General features: G+C 37.8%; 1 protein-coding gene and 1 non-coding gene across 2 annotated transcripts in view; both read left to right on the top strand.

The window, feature by feature from the left end:
- Positions 1–17,107, top strand: part of CD99L2 (CD99 molecule like 2) — a 143,659-nt gene that overhangs the window by 18,566 nt on the left and 107,986 nt on the right. The window lies entirely within an intron of this gene.
- On the top strand, positions 62–170 carry LOC111721596. The gene has a single exon (XR_002770713.1). It is a non-coding gene; the product is annotated as a U6 spliceosomal RNA (small nuclear RNA).

Here is a 17,107-nt window from a genome sequence, read left to right as displayed (position 1 = left end):
AGTACTCTAGACTGGAGATTCTTCACCTGGGATCCATGAACTTGGTTTAAGATAATTGATGGTGCTTGCTTTGGCAGCACATATACTAAAACTGGAATGATACAGAGAAGATGAAGTATGACCCCCTGCTCAAGGATGACACACAGATTCGTGACGTGTTCCATGTTTTTGTCTCTGTATAACCTATATCAGATTGCTTGCCATCTTGGGAGGGGGGAGGGAAAAGAGGGAGGGAGGAAAAAATGGAATCAAAAGCTTACCAAAAGAAATGTTGAAAACTAAAAAATAATTCAATAGAATTGTTATTTGTAATCCTATATCTTTTATGATTTTAAAATATCAGACTGAGAAGTCCACCAACTTCACCAGATTGACAAAGGGGCCCGGGCCCAATAAGGGAGAAACCACAGCTCTCGTTGAGCTAGGGTGCCTTTCGGGCATAGCCTTCTTGTGACGCTCACTTACATGGAACACTGCTCCCAGATTGCTCTCCCTTCATCCCCATCCTCACCCAGGGACCCTGGTGGCCCAAGGGTATTGGCACATCAGTGTACAAGCCCTCTGGTGGGCCTTTCCCCCTTTACCATGGACTCTTGCCCAGACTTGGTCCCAGGAATGTTGTGGGGTGCAGAGAGTGGGGAGGAGTACCAAAGCGGAAGCTTGCTGGGTAATGGGATCCCTTACGCAAGTTTGTAGGGAGGGGCCCCAAGTGCTCCCCAGGTTCAACAACACAGAAGCTGCCCTTCCTGCTGTGGAGGCCAGCCAGGTTCCTAGCTTTTTTTTTAATAGATGTTCTTAGCTTCCAGCCCTACCCATGAGAGATGCTCCTCATTCCTTCCCTTTATACCCCTGGGTGTTTTCAATGCGGCACTGGGTCTCCAAGTGCTCAGTCTGTCTGTCATTTGTCTGTCTCTCCAAATTTCCAGAGAGCTCCTGACCCTTTATCTTGAAAGACTAAGTCCTGATTACAGGAACATTCCAACCAGAAAGTTCCTGAAGCCCTGGACTCTGGTCCACATAGAAAGCAACCAGCACCTGATATGTGAGCTATATCTAGAAGATCCCCAAACATTGATTAAGAGAGGCCCCTACATACATATGAGGTCCTCTGTCTGTATGCTTGGGGTGAGGGTTGGAGGTGAGGTGAGGAGAGAATGCAAAGATGAAATACCCGTTTATGAAACACCTGTACTGAGCACCAGGGAAGATAGAAAGATAAAACTCAATACCTGCTTTCCAGAATTTTGGACTGTGCTAGAGGGTACCAGACAGAGAGAGATACATGCAGAGAAACAGAGACAGATATGGGGAGAGACAAAGAGAGAACAAAAAGAGAGAGAAACAGAGACAGAGACAGGGAGAGACAGAGAAGAAAGGGAGAGAGAAACAGAGACAGAGAGAAGCAGAGACAGAAACAGAGACAGGGAGAGACAAAGAGAGAAGAAAAGTCAAGAGAAATAGAGATAGAAAAATCAGAGAGAAAGAGAAAGAGAAAAGGAAAGACAAAGAGAGAAGAAAGGGAGAGAGAAACAAAGGGAGAGACAAAGAGAGAAGAAAGGGAGAGAGAAACAGATAGAGAGAGAAGCAGAGACAGAGAGAGAAGCAGAGACAGAAACAGAGACAGACAGGGAGAGACAGAGAAGAAAAGGAGAGAGAAACAGAGATAGGGAGAAAAATCAGAAAGAGAAACAGAGACAGAGAGAGACAAAGAGAGAAGAAAGGGAGAGAGAAATACACAGAAACAGAGTCAGAGAGAAGAAAAGGAGAAAGAAAAAGAGACAGGGAGAAAAAAACAGCAAGAAACAGAGAGAAGAAAGGGAGAGAGAAACAGACACAGAGACAGGGAGAAAAAAACAGAGAGAGACAGAAACAGAGACGGAGAGACAAAGAGAGAAGGAAAAGAGAGAAACAGACACAGAGACATAAGGAGAAAAAACAGAAAGAGACAGAGAGAAAAAACAGAGAGAAAGAGACAAGACAGGGAGAAAAAAAAATAGAAAGAGAGAGAGACAGGGGAAGACAAAGACAAGAAGAAAAAGAAAGAGAAAGGGAGGGAGGAAGGAAGACAGAGAAAGGGAGACAGATGGAGAAGCAGAGAGACAAGACAGAGGGAGGCAGAGAGAGCTGAGAGGAGAAGAAAGATAAGGAGGCCAGAGGGGAGGGCAGGGAAAGGGAGGAGAAGGAGAATTTATTAAACACTGTGTGCCAGACACAGTGCTGAGTGATGGAACACATAGATAAGTAATCTCAAAGGATAATTAAAGAAGAAAAGAATACTTACTAATAATTGGAGATAATAGAAAAGTCTTCCTGGAAGAGATGGTACCTGAATTGGGCCTCCAAAGAAGAAAAAAGATCCAAGTTTGTTACAGGAAAAGGGAACAGTTTGGGCAAATTGGACATGGGAGATGGAGGATTCAGTTGAGTGCCTGGCCTGGTAGTCCAGTTTTGTGAAGGACAACACAATGGTGTGTGATAAGACTGGAAAAGCTAGGTGGAAGGTAGACCGTGCTGGGAAGAGACTTAAATGAGACTTAAATGTTAGGCTAAAGTGGGGTACGTGGCCTGAGCCCAAAGGATGTGTAGTTAAACACCTGGAGGCTAGGAAGCTAAGGGGCAGCCCACCTCGTCTTCTGTTACCACTTATGGGGCTCGGCTCCAACACAACCACATCTACCCCCTGGTTTCCCAACATTCTCCCATTCAGCCTCCCCCAAGCTCAGGCTTCCAACCCCCCTCCTGAGATAGCAGTGGTTCCCTCAAGGCCGTCGGTCTGTACATAATTACTACCTGGATACCTAGAGCATCCGGAACCAGTGGGGAAACCTACTCCTTCCTAACATAGCTATCCTCATCCCTGATCATCTTATGGCCACAACAGACACCCCCCTCCCAATCCTTAAAGAGGGGATTTGGATTGTGGGGCTGTGACTGATAAGAGCCCCATTTCCCCTCCCCTTTTCATTTTGGTTGGGGCAGAGCAAGTGGCATGCATGAGCAGCCATGATGAATTAGTTGGGATCTGTTTTGAAAATCTGCGTATGTTGTCTTCTCTTCTTAACCCCCTCTCAAACCTATCCTCCTTTCAAACTTTCTTATTATTGTCAAAGGCACCTCCATCCTGCCAATCCCTTTCTCACAATCTTGTCATTTCTACCTGACAATAATGATGATAATAATAACAGTAACATTTATATTGTGCCTCATCCATGCTGGACACTGTGCTAAGGACTTTACAGATATGATCTCATCTGATCCTTCCAACAACCCAGAGAGGTTAGGTGCTATTATTATCCCTAACTGAGGAAACTGAGGCAGACGGAGGTTAAGTTACTCAAACAAGGTCATACAGCTAGTAAGTGACTGAGGCCAGATTCGAACTCATTCTTCCCAACACTCTGTCCTCTGCCTCTTGCCTCTGTTGCCTTCTTTCTACTAACACTAACACTGCCCTGGAGCAGGCCCCCATCACCTGTCATCTGAACTACTGAAGTAGCCAGAGTGACCCAGGCCCTTTGTTCTCTAGAGCATTTCCCCAAATGTCACTGGAGGATTTAGTGGCCACATTTGATTCATTTCACCCTTTAGGTTTCCAGAACAGGCAAAGCCTATCAATTGCTAAGCCCAAATGGCAGACTCTCGGCCTCTTTACAAAGAGGAAGAGAGAGACTCTGGGGCTAGGGCAGAAGCAATGACAACCTCAAAAGCCAGGGGTTGACTGCCTGGGCAGTGTTCCTGCGCATGGTTCAATTCAATCCCGTTGGGATTTGGTGACTTTCTACTGTGTGCCAGTCACTGTTCCGAATAGGAAGGTATAAAGGCCAATGAAATAGCTGGGGATGGGGGGATGGCATAGCATGTGCAAAGAAATTTGGGGAGAGCTCTAACAACTTTGCGGAATGAGGAAACAGCACCTGAGCTGAGTCTTTAAAAAAAAAAAAAAGGGATTCTGAGAGAGACAGAGACTGAGACACAAAAAGTAAAGGGGAGGGAAGCTGGGAAGAGGTGGGTGTAAGAGAGAGGGAGTGCTCAAATTCCAGGAATGGGAAGCAGATTGTTTGAATGAATACTTGGAGAGGAGGAGGGGCAGGGAAGGGGGGCGCGCAGTTTTGGGAACAGCTGGTAGACCAGTTTGGCTGGAATGTGAAATTAATGTAGGGGAGTGACATTTATGGCTCAGTTCAAGTTGGCAAAATTCTTTACAAGCATCATCCCATTGGACCTGACAACAGTCATGAGAAGTAGCTACCACAGGCATTATTATCCCCATTTTACAAATGGGGAAATGGAGGCACAGACAAGTTAAGTGACTTGCTTATAGTCATACAGCAAGTAATCACCAGAGGATGATTTTTTAATCCATTTCAATAGCCCTCACATGATTTCAAATCGAATGTTCTTTTTACTAGTCTATGCTGCCTCTCACAATAGTTGCTTAAAAGAGCACTGCATTTGACATTAGAGGGATGGGATCTGGCTCTGCCTGGGTGACATTGGTCAAGCCACAGCCTCTCTTGCCTTAGTTTCCCCATCTGTAAAATGAGAGGGGTTGGATGACCCTTCAGGTCCTTTTCAACTCACAATATAGACTTCTTTGATTCTGTGATCTTTTCGCTCACAGAGCTTTGGCCAGAGGTCAAAAAAAGCCTTTGGACAGAGAGCAATTCTCAGCAGCCTGCCAGAGCTGCATGGAGCCAGCTCCATCATCCCATGCCATGCCCTCCTCCTGTTAGTCGTACCCATTTCTTTTTAGAACTCCCAACCATCTAGGCAGAGTAGCGATGGCTGCTTCTGCCTGCAGATAATGAACTTGAGACATTCTCCCATAAATCCAGTTTCTGCTGAAGACCCAACACAAAGGTCAGAGAACAAGGAAGGCAGGGAGGGATGTATTCTAAAGGCCCCAGTTTGATGTCTTGTAAATATATGTGCTGAAAGGATCCAGCTTGCAAATTCAGCCCTGGATAAAGTATTAGTTTCATTAAAAGTTATGTGTTTTCTTGGAACATGAGCATTTGGCAAATACATACTGGCAGTAGGTGCTCAAAAATGTTTACTTGATAAAAATTATCATGGTCACAGCATGAAAGAATGATTAACAAATTACCAAAATCCAGGAAAATGTCCAGAAGACTTGAAAGCAACCATTTGTGTTATTATTAAGTTAAAAGGAATAGGTGCTTTTAAAAAATAAATAACATTTAAATAATGGGAGTTTGTGACAAAATTGTCTATGCTTGTTTATAAGTTACATGCTCTGTGAATATTTACTATGTTAGGAAAAATGTTCAAAAGAAATCATACAATAATTCAATTCAGTAAGCGTTTACTAAGCCCCTATTATGTGCTAGACACTGGGCTATTTGAAGAGGAAACAAAGATTAAAAATAAACTTACATTGTATTAGGGAGAATAACAATTACACAGAAATAAATACAAAACATATACAAAGTAGTTTGGCTGAGGAAGTTCCAACTTGTGATGGGGGTAGAGGTTTAGGAAGGGTTTTCTGTAGGAGACTGAGACTTGATCTGATCCTAGAAAAGAGAGAGAGATTCCCAAAGGCGAAAGTCAGGCGGGAGAACATTCTAGCCACAGCAGATAATCTGTAAAAAGACATGATGTAAGGAAATAGATTGTAACATACAGAGAACAGCAAGTGGGCCAATCTGGGTGAGATGTAAAGTATGTGAAGGAGGTATCAGAATATGGAATCGACAAGCAAGGTGATTTCAGAAAAACCTGCAAAGATTTACACAAATTAATATAAAGTGAAGTGAGCAGAACCAGGAGAACATGATACACAGGAAAAGCAACATGGTGCCATGATGAACTGTGAATGACTTAGCTATTCCTAGCAATACAATGATCCAAGACAATCTCAAAGGCCTCATGATAAAAACCTCCATCTGCCTCTAGAGAAAGAATTGATATTGTCTGAATATAGACTGAAAGATACTATTTTTCACTATCTTTCTTCCTGGCTTGCTTTTTTTTTTCTTCTTACACAAAATAACTAATCTGGAAAGATGTTTTACATGACTGCACATGTATAAGAATATCAGATTACTTACCACCTTAGTGAGGGGGATGGGAGGGAGGGATAGAATCTGGAACTCAAAAAAAAGTTTTTTAAACCCTATGTTAAAAATTCTTTTCATATATAATTGAGGGGAAAATATTATTTAAAAAAAAAAAGACTATGGAATCAATCTGGAAACATAAGTAGGAGCCAGACTCTGAAGGGCTTTAAAGAATAAGCAGAATAGTTTGCATTTTATTCTAGAGGCAACAGGGTGCTAAGGAAGCATTATTGTGGCTTGGTTAGAGCTTTGCTTTAGGAATATCACTTTGGGATTGATTGAAGCTAGTTTCTATTTGTATGAGAGTAAGAGAGAGAAATATCCAGAAGGAAGGAATAAATGACTTATAAATGATTGAAAGGTGGAACTTCTATTTAGGAGTTTATTTTCTTTATTGTTTCAGGTTTTTGTGAACATTATAATGTTTTAAAGTTATTGCTGAAAGATTGGGGAATTTTAATGGGAAATTTCAAAATCCACAGGTATCTAGGAAATATGAATTAGGGATGGAATGTTACTGCATGACATTTTAATTTTTAATTAAATTAAATTAAAATTTATTCTCAAAAAAAGGAATATGACTTTTGTATCTCTCTGGAGGATGTAGGACAGCCTGGAAGCATGAAAACCATCTATGAGGCTAGATAGTCTAGACAAGAGGTGATGAGAACCTGAACTTAAGGAGTTGAGACATCGGGGAGAAATGGAGACCGAGGTGAGAAATGCTGAGCTTGAATCAATGAAATTTGGCAACTTATTGGATATGGGAACCAAGTAAGTGAAAATGAAGATACCAAGATAATTTCTAGGTTATCACGTGAACGTGGAGAAAGACCATGGGGCTCTTGGGAGAAGGAGCTATGATTGGGGGGGGGGAAATGAGTTTGGTTTTAGATGTGCTGTTTTTGAGGAGCCTCAATATTAGATACCCCCGTTGCCCAGTGAGCAGTTACTTAAAGCAGTAGGATAGAAACTCAGGGCCAGTTTGCAGTTGTCAAGGCTATTGTCAGAATGAGGCTGCCTTTGTTCTTGGTAAGACCTTCTGTCTTCATTAAAGGCATTTGGGCCTATATGCAAATGTCAATGTACTTGTATTCCCACAAATCAAAGCAAACCTCACCAAATGGGCACAGCGTGTAAATGAGGTCAGCAGCAAGTCTGAAATTGTTTTTTTTGTTTTTTTTTGTTTTTTTTAAGAAAACTGACAGAGGCAGAGCCAAGATGGCAAAGAAAAAGCAACAACTCCCCTGTGCTTTCCTCCAAGCCAGTCTGAACACCTTTAAATAATGCCATAAAAATGATTCTTAGAGCAGCAGACTCCACAAAAAAATGGGGCAAAATAATTTTCTTGCCAAAGACAACTTAGAAGGTTGACAGGAAAGATCCTTTGCATGTGTATGAGAGTGAAGCACCATCCAACCCAGGCTGTGCCAGCACAGATTGGGCCCAGTAAACCAGGAGCATACTTTGGGAATCAGTAGTGGCAACAGCTGCTTCCAGAGATCTCAGGCCACAGAGAATAAGGTTATCAAAAACTGGTCAGAAGGAGATTACAGGGGTCTCTTTCCTGGCACTAGAAGCAGAACTTTGTTCCTTTGCCCATATTTGGATCTGGGTTGCAGTTTTGGGTGGCAGTTCCAGGGTGAGGAGGAGCACCAGCATACCAGAACTTGTGGCTGTGATGGAACACAGAACTTCCTCACAGTTCTAGAGCAGAAAACAGTGATTGTGGTCATTCATGGAGTAGATCTCTAATCTAAGTGACCACAAACAAGGAGACCTCTCCTTAGATCATATCACCTTGAACGAACTGAAAACTTACAAGTCCTTAGAAGTATCTCTGAAAACAAAACTCCTGAAGCTTGGGGCAGTGTGCCATTACCTGGGCACAGAGCCCCACTTTAACAAAGAGTTAAAAGTCAAGAAATAGTCAAGAAAAAAAGAGTAAACAGCAAAAAAAATTCTGAACACAGAAAGTTACTATGGTGATAAGGAAAATCAAAACACACATGCAGAAAAAGATAACAAAGTCAAAGCTCCAACATTCAGTCTCCAAAAACTATGAATTTATCTCAGGCATAGGAGAGCTCAAAAAGGAATTTGAAAATCAAGTAAGACATAGAAGAAAAATTGGAGAGAGAAATGATGCAAGAAATATAAGAAAATCATGAAAAAAAGAGTCAACAGCTTTGTAAAGGAGACACAAAAAATACTAAAGAAAACAACACCTTAAAAAACAGAATTAGGCAAATGGAAAAAGAGGCATAAAAATTCACTGAAGGAAAAAAAACTGCTTAAAAATTAGAATTGAGCAAATGGAAGTCAATGACTTTGTGAGAAATCAAAAAATAATCAAACAAAACAGAAGGAAGAAGGAGGAGGCGAAGGAGGAAGAGAAGGAGGAGAAGGAGGAAGAAGAGGAGGAAGAGGAAGAAGAAAAGAAGAAGAAGATGATGATGATGATGACGACAATGGGAAATATCTCATTGGAAAACAACCAACCTGGAAAATAGGTCCAGAAGAGATAATAAAGCCACAATTAACAAAAAAGAACCTAGACATCATCTTTCAAGCTGTTATCAACGAAAACTGTCATGATATTCAAGAACCAGAGAGTAAAATAGAAATGTAAAGTTGATTGATCAAATTCTGAAAAGATCCCAAAATGAAAACTCCTAGGAATATTATAGCCAAATTCAGAGCTCCTAGATCAAGGAGAGAATATTGTAAGTAGCCAGGAAGAAACACGTAAAGTATCTCAGAAAGACAGTCACAATATCACAAGATTTAGCATCATCTACATTAAAGGATTGAACAGCTTGAAATATGATATTCTGTTGACTAAAATTTATAAGAATTCAAGCCATTCTCCAATTGACAAATGGTCAAAGGTATGAATAAACAATTTTTATATGAAGAAATTAAAATCATTTATAGTCATGTGAAAAAATTCTGTAAATCACTATTGATCAGAGAAATGCAAATTAAGACAACTCTGAGGTACCACTTGCACACCAGGAAAACATAATGATGAATGTTGGAAGGGATGTGGGACACTGGGACACTAATACATTGTTTGTGAAATTGTGAACTGATCCAACCATTCTGGAGAGCAATTTGGAATTATGCCCCAAAGGCTATCAAACTGTACATATCCTTTGATTCAGTAATGTCTCTACTGGGCCTGTGTCCCAAAGAGATCATAAAAAAGTGAAAAGGACCCACAAGTGCAAAAATGTTTGTGGCAGCCCTTTTTGTAGTGGCAAGAAACTGGAAACTGAGTAGAGGTCCATCAGTTGGAGGATGGCTGAATAAATTGTGGTATATGACTATTATGGAATATTATTGTTCTGTAAGAAATGACCAGCAGAATATTTCAGAGAGACCTGAAAAGACTTTCATGAACTGATGCTGAGTGAAATGAGTAGAACTAGGAGAACATTGTACATGGAAACAATAACATTATACCCATGTATATATCCTGTAAATTAAAGGCTATTAAATAAAAAAAAAAAAAAAAAGGAAACAATAACATTATATGATGATCAATTCTGATGGATGGAGCTCTTTTCAACAAAGAGGTGATTCAGGCCAGTTCCAATGGTCTTGTGATGGAGAGAGTCATCTACACCCAGAAAGAGGACTGTGGGGACTGAGTGTGGATCTTAACATACTATTTTTACTTTTTTAAAATTATTGTTTTCTTTCTCATTTTTTCCTTTTTGATCTGATTTTCCTTGTGCAGTTTGATAATTTTGAAAACATGTATAGAAGAATTGCATGTGTTTAATATATTAGATTACTTGCCATCTAGGGGAGGGGGTGGGAGGAAGGGGGGGGGAAATTCAAAAAACAAGGTTTTGTAAGGGTGAATGTTGAAAATTATCTATACCTATGTAGTAAAAATAAAAAGCTTTAATTTAAAAAGAAAAAAATATTATGTTCTGGAGCAAAACTGAGTATAATCCTTCAAACGGAAAATGGATATTTAATGAAATAGAGGATTTTCAAACATTCTTCATGAAAAAACTAGAGCTAAATAGAAAATCTAACTTTAAAATACAAGACTCCAGAGAAGATACAAAGATAAACAGGAAAGGGAAATCAAAAGTGACTTAATAAGGTTAAACCTTTAAATTTCTACATGAGAAGATGATACTTGAAACTCATAAAAACTTTCTCATTGTTAGAGAAGTTAGAAGGAATATATATATATAGATATATAGACAGAGTGCACAAATATGAGTTGAATATGAAGGGATGATATCTTACCAAAATAAAATTAAGGTTGAGAAAGAAGAACATACTGGGAGAAGGGGAAAGGGAGAGGTAATTATCACATAAAATTGGCAAGAAAAAGCTTTTATAGTGGAGGGAAAGATGAGGGAGGTGGGGGAGGAAAGTGAATGAACCTCACTCTCATCAGAATTGGCTCAAAGAGGGAATAACATACACACACAATGGAGTATAGAAATCTATCTTACCCTATAGAAAAGTAGAAGGGGAAGGGAATAAGAGAAGGGAAGAGGTTATAGAGGGGAAAGCATATTTGGGGATGTGGTAGTCAGAAGCAAAATACTTTTTAGGAGGAAGAGGGTGAAAGGAGACAGAGAATAGAATAAATAAAGGCAATAGGATTGAAGGAAATACATTTACCAATCCTAACTAAAAAAAAAAATTGAAGTAAATTTCTCTGATAAAGACCTTATTTCTCAAATGTATTGGGAACTGAGTCAAAAAATAAGAGCCATTCTCCAAGTGATTAAATGATCAAAAGATATGAACAGTTTTCAGAGCAAAGCTATCTATAGCCATATGAAAAAATGCCCTAAATCACTATTGATTGGAGAAATGCAAATTAAAACAGTTATAAGATACTACTTTATACCTATTATATTGGCTAATAGGACAGAAAAGGAAAATGATAAATATTGGAGGGCTTGTGGGAAAAATGCGACCATTGATGCATTGTTGGTAGAGTTGTGAACTGATTCAAACATTCTTTAGAGTCTCGCTTCTTAAATTGAGTCTCGACCCCATATGGGGTCTCATAACTGAACATGGGAGGTCACAAAATCATGATATATTATCGGTAAATGTTTGATTTGCATACCTATTTTATATACCTTTATACCCAGGTCATGTAAACATTTCTTGGGCAAAAAGGGGATGCAACTGAAAGATTAAGAATTTCTGCTTTAGAACAATTTGGAACTATTTCTCAAGGGTTATAAAACCATGCATGCCCTTTGACGCAGCAAAAGTGCTAATAGATCTTCCAAAAAGAAATTAAAAAACGAAAAGCAAAAGGGCATATATGAACAAAAATATTTATAGTACCTCTTTTCAGGTGACAAAAAATTGGAAATTGAGAGGATAGCCATCAATAGGGTTTGGGGAATGGATGAACAAACTGGTCTATGTCATTGTGATGGAATACTATTGTGCATAAGAAACAATGAGCAGGATACTCCTGGAAAAACTTCCATGAACTGATGCAAAGTGAAACGTACTGGGTACAAAGTAATAGCAGTATTGTAAGATGATTAGCTGAGAGTGACTTAACTATTTTCAATAATACAATGATCTAAGACATCTCTGAAGGACTTATAATGAAAAATGCTATCCAAACCCAGAGAAAGAACTGATGGTGTCTGATCACAGATTAAAACATACTTTTTTTAACTTTATTTTTCTTTTGTCTATGTTTTCTTTGACAACATGAAATATGGAAATATGTTTTGCATGGCTACACATGTATAATCTATATTGAATTGCTTGCCTTCTCAGTGAGAAGGTGGGGAGGCAGGCAGGGAGAGAAGTTGGAACTCAAAGTTTTAAAAAGAAATGTTAAATATTGTTTTTACATCTAATTGGAGGAAAATAAAATACTGAATAATTTTTTAAAAATTCAAAAAAAAAGAAAAACTGTTGATAAACAAATAAAAAGAAAAGAAAAATGGCTATATTTCTTTTTCCGATCACTCACATTTCTAGAGGACTTTTGTGTTTGAAAAGTACTTTCTTCATTTGCCTGGTACTTTTTTTTTTTTTTTTTGCTGAGGCAATTGGGGTTAAGTAACTTGCCCAAGGTCATACAGCTAGGAAGTATTAAGTGTCTGAGGTCCGATTTGAACTCAGATCCTCCTGACTTCAGGGCTGGTAGTCTATCTACTGCACTGCGCCACCTAGCTGCTCCTTGCCTGGTACTTCTTAACAGATTATCCCCTCTTTTCTTTTCTTTTCTTTTCTTTTCTTTTCTTTTCTTTCTTTCTTTCTTTCTTTTTTTTTTTTTGCTTTACCAATTTATTTATTTATTTATTTTTTTATTTAATAGCCTTTTATTTACAGGCTATATGCATGGGTAACTTTACAGCATTAACAATTGCCAAACCTCTTGTTCCAATTTTTCACCTCTTACCCCCCCACCCCCTCCCCCAGATGGCAGGATGACCAGTAGATGTTAAGTACATTAAAATATAAATTAGATACACAATAAGTATACGTGACCAAAACATTATTTTGCTGTACAAAAAGAATCAGACTCTGAAATATTGTACAATTAGCTTGTGAAGGAAATCAAAAATGCATGTGTATCCCCTCTTTTCAAAAGAGAAATGGACTCAGAGAGTTTGTGATTTGCCTAGTGTCACTTGGGTAAGTGTCAAAGCTGGGATTTAAACCCCACTCATCAGATTTCAAGTTGAATGCTTTTTTGGTTTCATTTCAGAGTATCTAAAAGCTTCCAATTCATTAGATATAACTCTACCTGATGACTAATAAAGTCTTTTCCTGTTGAGATCCGGAAAGGGCTTTGCTTTAAGGGCAAGTAATTTCTAGTAGTAATTTCTAAGAGGTACTTTAGTCTGTATCTAAATGATTGTGAAGTAGTTGAAGGGATTGCTCTATACAATTTAAACATTCCCCTTGCAATCCTGTTTATATTATTAGTTTGAAACATCTCTGAAGAAAGATTTTTGCTCTACAAAAGTAGACGTCAGCCTATTCCCTGAGGAATTTTCAACAATTTCAAATGAGTAGAATGCTAATAATGAGCTTTTATCATATTCAGGGGAAAATATGCCTGGATGCGCAGTCTTTTAGCAAGGATTTGTTTTTTATGGAAAGGAATGATCTACTGAACAGATCTGTACCAGGTAAAAGAAATGGTCCATCTCCTCTGCTCTGTTTGGGTGGTCTAAACCAATGAGACACTAGAGGTCTTTCTATCATCTACTGACTTCGGTCCTAATTTAGGATTAGAACATTTCAAAGGATCCTGGTTTTCATGATGAAAGATAAAATAAAGGTCTTAGCATGTCTAGGAAAAGTGTGGGTATGGAGTGAGAGGATCTGAATTCTCCTACTTCTATGAGCAGGTCTTTGAAAAAAAATCACTTAACTCTTTTGACTTCCATTTTCTCTTCCTTCAAATGAGTGGGTTGAACTAGATGACCTTAAAGAGCCATTCCAGCTATAATTCTATGTATGATATAAATTCCTCCCCCTATCTGTCCCCAAAATGTCACATTATGTGAAAACATTTCATAATCTCTCATAATCTAACAAAACATTAAATAATCTCTTATATTCTAACAAAACATTTCATAATCTCTCATTATCTAAGAATACTATCATTAAATCTTTCAACAGCAAGGACAATTATCACTAATTTATAGAGGGGAGCACTGAGGCTCTGAGAGGGGAAGAGATTTTTCCTAAGGGGAAACAGTCCACAAGTGAGGAAAAAATGAGTGGATCATTTTGCCATACAATAACCTCCAAGTGGCTATCTAAATTATTCTAACATACTAGGTTTTGATTGTAGATAACAGTTGGCAAAAGAAATAAACCGTTCAGCACAGTGAGATGACCTTCAGTTATGAATTTATGGCCAGATATAGATAAGAGTCAGGATGGGTTGATGGGTTTCAATCTACTCCATTAGAGGGAGTACCTGTATTAGTAAAATCACAGATGAATTGGAATTTGGGATACAGTAATTACAAATAGTTACAGTAGAAAACAACATGGCTTAAACTCTTATCAGTGGATGAGTTCACCTCTTGTCATTGACTTCCTTGAGATACAAGTCCACTAGTAGTATTTCTGGGTCAAAGGAGATGAACAATTTAGTTACTTTTCTAGCAAAAATCTCAAATTGTTTTCCAGAATAGTTGGATTGATTTACAGCTCTCTCTGCTGTGTATTTAGATGCTAATCTTCTCACAGCCTCTCCAAAACTGGTTATTTCTACCTTTTATCTTTGATGGGGATTAAGAACTATCTTAAAAGTTTTCATTTACATTTCTCTTAGTGATTTGGAACACTTTTGGGGGGTATATATTCCTTTTTAAGAATTAAATAAAATTTTAAATTATTTATCTTTTAATTTAATAGAAAATAGAAAGACAAAAAAGAAAAACAAAACAAAATGAAACAAAGCAGAACATTGTCATGTGCCCCTCAGAATGCCAGGGAGGATTCAAAATATAACAATGAAAATTTCCAGTTCAAGAAAGGATATATAATAGTAAAAGAAATTATATTCATGAGTGAGTGTTCATCTTTTCTTTACTTCTTTGGAGGCTGTTCATTTGTTCTTTAGTGTATACTTTTTTTACTTTGTTCTTTTTTTTCCCCCTTTCATTCCTCCCCACCTCTCCTAAGCAGGGTATAGTTAAGCACAGCTATATTTAAAAAGATGCATAGACACATACACATACCTACCCATGTACAGATATATATAGATATATAGATATATATATATACACACACATACATATTCACACACACACACACATATATACCTACATACACATATACATTCATACCTATCTATAGACCCCCCCCATATATATCTATATAGCTATATACACACATATGTAAAACAACATGCATGCATATCTATATATACTCAAACACATATACATATACACTCATTTGCCCATATGTAAACATGCATCTAAAACAATATTAGTATAGCTGACATATAATATAAATTTCTCTATTAATTTAATCTTCAAGCTTGACTGTGTTAAGATCAATGACTACTGTCTTTATTTTTTTTCCTAATGAATTCAACTCCTGATCTTTGTTGTGGTATTTATGCACATCTCTTCTTTTCTATCTCTGCTAAGTCTTTTACTTTAATTCTACTCCTTAACTTGCCTTGCTATTACTTAACCTTCACCCACCCAAGGATCCTTCTCTTATTTTCTTGCCTCCTTTCTTTGTATCCTTGTCTGCCTTATTTTGTTATACATTTTGGAGGATGCTATACCCTTCACAGTATATATGTAATATTGCCTATTTAACCCATTTCCCATGTGAGCAGGTTTTCAGAAGTATGAGTCTTCCTCTGCCCTCTAATGCCTCTTGTGTCTATTCTTCCTCTGTACCTTATTTGTATAAATTTTTCTTTTGAGCTACCCAATTCCTGATGTCAATCATAAACATATGATATACATTCCCATATAGAAAACATAAACAATTTGTCCTTGTTAAGTTTCTTAAACTTATTCTTGGAAATTGGCTCTTACATGTTAAAATTTCTACTGAGTTCTGATATGGTGATAGAAAATCCTGAAAATCTTCAAATTCATTGAATGTCCATTTTTTTTCATTGAATATTATGGATAATATTGCTGGCTTTGATATTTTTGACCTCAGGCCTTGTTCTTTTGATTGCTGGTATATATGATTCCAGAGTTATGGTCTTTTATTATGGCTCTGCTCAGTCCTATACAATTCTAATTGTAACTTCAGCATATTTAAATTGCTTTTTTCTTGTTTCTTGCAAAATTTTCTCTTTGAGCTAGGGGGTCCCAAAATTTGGCAATAATATTCCTATGTGTTTTCCTCAAAAGATTTCTTTGAGGTGGTGGTTGGTGGATTTTTCCCTCATGATCTATCACTCCATGACAATTTTCTCGAATTGTTTCTTGCATTATTGTGTCAAGGTTCTTTTTTTGATCACAGCTTTCAGGTAGTCCAATTATTCTTATATTGTCTCATCTTGATCTGTTCTCTAGATTTATTTTTTTTGTTTTTTTTTTATGTTTCACATTCTCTTCTATTTTTTCATTCTTTATATTCTGTTTTGTTATATCTTGGTCTCTTATAGCTTCACTGACTTCCCCTTGCCCAATTCTAATTTTCAAAGACTTTTCTAGTTGATTGACTTTTTAAAAAAACATAATCTTGTTTTGCTTGATTGGTTTTTAGTTTTTAAATTTTTTCCTCCATGTCTCTCATTTGATTTTTAAATTCTCTTTTAAGTTATTCTATAGACTTTCTCTGGGAAGGGAGTCATTTACCACTACTCTTTGGGGTAGAAGAAGCTCTTTTTACTCCAGTGTCCTCCTATGAAGATGAACCCCAGTCTTTCCTATTTCCATAGTAAATTTCTATAGTTAGGATCTTTCTTTTTTGCCTGTTCATTTTTTTTTTTTTTAATGAGAAGTATTAGTGTAAACACCTCTAAATGTGGTGGGGGGATGGTTCTGTAGCTTCACTTTAGCTCTCCCTTTTGACCTGGAACCCCAAAGCAAAGTTCCCCCTCTTCCAAGCGCCTGCAGTCAGAAGCCCTGCCCCACTGTTTCTGCACCCCCAGTGTGCTGATTCCTTTCCCTGGGATTGCATCTCAGCAGCACAGCTAGGCCTGGCTTTCCCAATAAGCTGAGGTATCTTCAGTCCTCCTGGACTCAGACTCCCTACTCCTCAAGCAGTCCTGAAGGTGAAAGTTTCTGTGGCTCCTGCTTGCTAACTTGATTGACATTTTTTGATATAGAAAGTTTCTTTTATTCCTATGCTTTCTATGAGTTTTAACATAAACAAGAGTTACATTTTTTCAGTCTTTTTCTGCATCTATTGATACCATTAGATTTTTATTATGTTTGTAATTAACTTTCTCTTATGTTTATGGTTTTTCTAATGTTCAGCTAGCCTAACATTCCTGGTATAATTGCAATCCAGTCATAATGAGTAATATTTTGACTATATTGATATAGTTTCTAGACCAA

The sequence above is a fragment of the Sarcophilus harrisii genome, chromosome X (genome assembly GCF_902635505.1).
Source record: "Sarcophilus harrisii chromosome X, mSarHar1.11, whole genome shotgun sequence".
NCBI classification, from domain to species: domain Eukaryota; kingdom Metazoa; phylum Chordata; class Mammalia; order Dasyuromorphia; family Dasyuridae; genus Sarcophilus; species Sarcophilus harrisii.
Note: the sequence above shows the minus strand (reverse complement) of the source record. Positions and strands in the feature narration are given on the sequence as shown.